Raw genomic sequence first — 6,008 nt, forward strand, 5'->3', positions numbered from 1 at the left:
CATAAGTCCGAAGAGTTAGCCAAACTTGATACATGGTGGGACCATGATATCAAGGCCAAATGCTATATGCAAGCCTCGATGTCTGATGAACTCCAGAGGCGATTTGAGGACACCGTGAATGCTGCTGACATTCACGTACAACTCAAGGAACTTTTTGGGGCTCAATCGAGAGCTGAAAGGTTCGCTACTGTAAAGGAGCTAATGACGTGTCGCATGCGTGAAGGGACTTCGGTCCGTGATCATGGGATACGAGTGATTTGGCTCATACAGAAGTTGGTAACCCTTGATTTGGTGTTGGAGCATGAACTCAACGTGGACTTACTACTTCTATCTCTTCCTTCTTCGTTTGACGGATTTGTGGTGAATTTCAATATGAACAAGATAGAGGCCTCCCTTGAAGAGATGGTCAATATGCTTGTGACATATGAATCCACTTTAAAGAAGGATAAACCAGCTTTCTTGGTGGGCTCCTCTTCTTCTGCTAAGAAGGGGCCAAGTACAAAGGGTAAGAAACGTTCTGCCCCACCCAAGAAAATCGAACCCGAGAAGAAGTACAAGACAAAGGCTTCAAACATGGAAAAATCCAAGGATGTTTGCCATTACTGCAAGAAGCCCGGTCATTGGAAGCGTAACTGCAAGGAATATCTAGAGCAGTTGCGAACTGCGAAGGGTATGTTCTATATTGAAATAAATGTTTCACTTAATACTACTTTTTGGTATTGGATACCGGATGTGGATCTCACATTTGCAATGATTTGCAGGTGATGACAAGAAGTCGCAGGCTTAGAATGGGTGAGACCCAGCTGAGGCTCGGAAATGGTTCCAGAGTTGAAGCTAAAGCTGTGGGAGATATTTATTTAATTTTGCAGAACGGTTTTAAGTTACTTTTGAGAGATGTTTTATTTGTTCCAGATTTGATTAAAAACATTATTTCTGTTTCTATGCTTGATAGAGATGGTTATTCTTGCAATTTTGTGAATGAGATTTGCAATATTTACAAGAATGAATATTTGATTGGAAATGGACAACTTGAAAATGATCTATATAACTTAAAACTAAAAGACGTTCCAATAAATTATGTTGATAAACCGGCAACAACAAACAAAAGGAAAATCGATAGCCAAAACCCGGCAAACCTTTGGCACGCTAGGCTAGGTCATATTTTCTCAAGGAGGATGAACAAGCTAGTGGGAGAGGGCATGTTTGATATGTCTGATATTAACTCTCTATCTACTTGTGAATCCTGCCTAAAAGGAAAAATGACTAAATCTCCTTTTAAGGGAAAACCTGAGCGTAGTCAAAATCTGTTGGATTTAATCCATACAGATGTTTGTGGTCCATTTAGAGTTGGTACTCAATATGGCCACATCTACTTCATTACCTTTACTGATGATTATTCTAGGTATGAGTATTTATATTTAATGAAATATAAGTCTGAAGCATTTGAAAAGTTCAAAGAATTCAAGGCTGAAGTAGAAAACAAGCTAGGTAAAAGTATTAAAGCACTTCGATCGGATCGAGGTGAAGAATACTTGAGTACCGAGTTTTTGGACTATCTGAAAGAGAATGGGATTCTCTCTCAGTGGACTCCTCCTATGACACCTCAGCTGAATGGTGTATCGGAGCGTCGTAATCGAACTTTGTTGGACATGGTTCGATCCATGATGAGCTTCACTGAGCTTCCACCTTCGTTTTGGGGCTATGCGCTTGAAACGGCGGTATTGTTGTTGAACAACGTCCACACTAAAGCAGTGGACAAAACACCATACGAGTTATGGAATGGCAAAACTCCTAAGTATTCGTACTTGAGGATTTGGGGATGTCCTGCTTACGTGAAGCAGACAGTGGGAGATAAGTTGGATAGTCGATCCACCTTATGTTATTTTGTAGGGTATCCGAAGAATTCAATCGGATATTATTTCTATTATCCTGCTGAAACAAAGGTATTTGTTTCAAGGAATGCCACCTTTTTGGAGAAGGAGTTCTTATTGGATAAGAAAGGAGAGATGATGGAACTCGAAGAAATTCGAGAAGAACCCGAAATACAAAATAACGATCCTACACCTCAGGAACCATTGATAGACACGCCTGTACCTAGAAGATCCGAGAGGACTTCTAGACCTCCTATTCGATATGGTCTTCTTCTTGAAGGGGATCAAGATGAACCCGATGTTGGATGTGATCCAAAAAACTTCAAGGAAGCAATTTCTGATGCGGATTCAAATTTATGGCTTGAAGCTATGCAGTCGGAAATAGATTCGATGCATACAAACCAAGTTTGGTCTTTAGTAGATCCTCCCGATGGAATTGTTCCAATAGGGTGTAAATGGATCTACAAGAGAAAGCTTGGGCTTGATGGTAAGGTATTGACCTACAAGGCGCGATTGGTGGCGAAAGGTTATACTCAAAGACAAGGAGTTGACTATGATGAAACCTTTTTACCAGTTGCAATGTTCAAGTCCATAAGAATCCTTATTGCCATAGCTGCTTGGTATGACTATGAGATATGGCAAATGGATGTGAAGACTGCTTTTCTTAATGGAGACATTAAGGAAGAAATCTATATAAAGCAGCCTGAGGGGTACACATCCATGGAAAGCGAGCATAAGGTATGCAAGCTTCAAAGATCAATTTATGGTCTAAAACAAGCATCAAGAAGTTGGAACCAGAAATTTGATGAAACAATAAAGGATTTTGGTTTCATCAAGAACCCGGAGGAACCATGCGTGTACAAGAAAGTAGTTAAGGATGCTGTGACATTCTTAGTACTTTATGTTGATGACATCCTACTCATTGGGAATGACGTAGGGATGTTGCAGTCAACAAAGATATGGTTATCAGGTAGATTCTCGATGAATGATTTGGGTGAGGCATCCTATATTCTAGGGATACAGATCTATAGAGATAGATCTAAGAGAATGATAGGACTCACTCAATCAACCTACATCGACACCATATTGAAACGGTTTTCAATGGATAGGTCCAAGAGAGGACATCTACCCATGTGTCATGGAGTTTCTCTATCCAAGTCTATGTGTCCCAAGACTGATGAAGAGATAGAGAAAATGACACATGTACCATATGCGTCAGCCATAGGTAGTATCATGTATGGGATGATTTCTACCAGACCGGATGTAGCATTTGCTCTGAGTGTCACGAGCAGATATCAAGCTAATCCCGGTCAAATGCATTGGAAAGCCGTGAAGGACATTCTTAAGTACTTACGAAGGACTAAGAATATGTTCATGGTATATGGAGGAAGAGAACTAAAATTGGAAGGCTATACTGACTCTAGCTTCCAAAGTGACGTGGATGACTCGAAGTCAACCTCTGGATTTGTGTTCATGCTCAATGGCGGTGCTGTCTCTTGGAAGAGTTCCAAGCAGGACACCACAGCGGATTCCACCACTGAGGCAGAATACATTGCAGCATCAGCTGCTGCTAAAGAGGCCGTTTGGATGAGGAATTTCGTCCAAGAGTTGGCCGTCATTCCTGAAGTTGTTGGTCCAGTCCCGGTGTACTGTGACAACACGGGTGCCGTTGCTCAGGCAAAGGAACCAAGGTCTCATCAAAGATCCAAACACGTACTGAGGAAATACCACATCATCCGGGAGATTGTGGAAAGAGGAGACATCACTGTCGAAAGAGTGGCCTCTGCAGACAATATCGCTGATCCACTTACTAAGCCCTTGCCAGGACCATTATTTGACAAACATCGCGAAGCAATGGGTCTACGTAGTATGACTAGTTGGCTTTAGGGCAAGTGGGAGATTGAAAGAGTAGGTGCCCGGTGAGCCAACTTGTGGCTAAGGGCTTTGATGACTCTTTGTATAAACAATCTTTTGTTTAATATAATTTACACTTTTATTAATGGCAATGACTTTATCTTTCTTCATATTGTTATATTGTGATATACTATTGTTGTTTTGATAAAGACCTTGAATATACTAAAGTGTATATAAGATGTGGTAGCACATGGGGATGGCTATCATGAAACACATCTTATAGTCACTGTATATTCTAAACTGTTCCTAGTCGATTGAGCCGTCCGATAATAAGGATAAGGATCGCTCGAGTTTGAGACTAGCATTTGAGATGCAGAGTACCACGTTTCATTGGTAAGGAACATAGAGATGTTCGAAGCATGCAAATGGATATTCATACGATGAATGATCGAACTACCCTATCCGGACTTTCCAAGTGGTTATCACTTATCGAGTGGATAAAGTCCGCGGTTTTGGTTGTACACCATTAGTCCTTACTACTTGAAACATCATTGAGACTCTATATGCTAGTACTGTGCTTTGACTCGTTTACCGACTCTATTGGGGTTATCAGGTGTCGGGATTGGGTATAGTTACAACACATATAGGAGTCGATGCTTTGTTGTCAAGGATTCACCACATACTTGCGAGTGTGGATATCCTATGCGATCTGAGGAGATATTAGTGTGACGAATCTCTGGCCAGAGTACATGATGTGTTTTAAGAAATGGTTTCTTAGTAGCACATGCGATGTCACTATTTGATCTTCAAGATGTATTGCATAGTTATCGAATCTCGAACGACTCTCGATTTACCAATGGTTGTTGATTCGATCGGGATATATGGATGAAGGGAGCGTACTGTACGCTAACCAAAATCTATTGGTTCTTGCAGGCACTATCAGTGATACCTAGGGAATCATGGGGCGATGTTGCTAGGCGCTCTTACCATGATTCGATGGGCTAGTCGGAAATTGTTGTTCCGAGTCACAAGGAGTTGTGAGCCCACGGCTAGCTGTATCCCTGAACCATTGAGGGTCACACAGAGTAATGGATTTTTAATCCCCGTTGAGATAGTTAAATTTAAAGAGTTAAATTTAATGAACAAAGAAGTTGGACTTCTTATTTAAGAGTAGAGGAGTAAGATTTCCTAAAATGACATAGGGATGAGCATTTTTGGAAATCACTGAATTCAGATTCAGAAAAATTTATCTTGACTTTAAAAGGTGCAGAAATGGTTTCTGTGCACATTGGTGAAATCGGTTTATCAATCGGAGTCATGATGAATTTTATATTAATTTCTGAACATGCGGGCTTTGCTTGTCGGGCTTGAACTTATGACTAATGGGCCCTAAGCTGTTAGCGGCCTACATTATAAATAAGTTATTGCAGTACAGAAATTACACACAACAGGTCACAAAATAATTTTTGAAAACCCTAATTTTATTTAGTGTGGCCGCCGCCCCCTCCCCTCTGCTCGTGAAAATCCAGTCTGTGAATTTTGAATTACAGTCTGGTTTAACGGATCAAATTCGTTAATTCTCTTCGTAGAAACTTCTGATAGATTTTCTAGTGCAATCTATCAGAGGGATTAATTATCCGTTCGTGGACCTGATTGAAGAACAGTTCGTCCATCAGTTCCAGGGATATACAACAAGAGCAGAGTAATCTGTTGGTGTCCATAATCTCGATTCGAGATTGGAGGTAAAAATTTATAATTGTTATTTAATTTTTACACACACAATTTAATCGTAAAGTTTTGATACCCATTATGAAATCGTTCCATATAAAATTTTTAAACTTTCGCTGCACCGGGTATCAATTCTGATTGATCTGATCGCCGCGTTCTCCAACAACATCCGCCGGTCTATCTCCAATAGCTGTCAAGCAACGCTCCATTGTTAGAATTGCTTGCACCTTCAATTTCCACAGCAAAAAATTGCTCCCGTTGAACTTTTCTATCTCGTATTTTGCCGTCATCTTGACTACAAGAATCCTGCCTTATAAAATCTTCAAAAAATCTTTTCTGATGTGGAAGATCAGTCAAAGCTACAACCACAGAGCATACTCAGAATTTTAAGAAATTTTATGCCAAGGCTTTGATACCATTTGTTGGTCTCACGTAAATTTCTTGGCATAAAAGTTTTTCCACAGATTTGTCTGGATAGTCGAAGTACTTCTCACAAAACTTATCAGAATGGCCAATAGTACCACAGAAGAAACAGAACGTGGGTAACTTTTCATA

Source organism: Henckelia pumila, chromosome 3, assembly GCF_033568475.1.
Source record: "Henckelia pumila isolate YLH828 chromosome 3, ASM3356847v2, whole genome shotgun sequence".
Taxonomy (NCBI): domain Eukaryota; kingdom Viridiplantae; phylum Streptophyta; class Magnoliopsida; order Lamiales; family Gesneriaceae; genus Henckelia; species Henckelia pumila.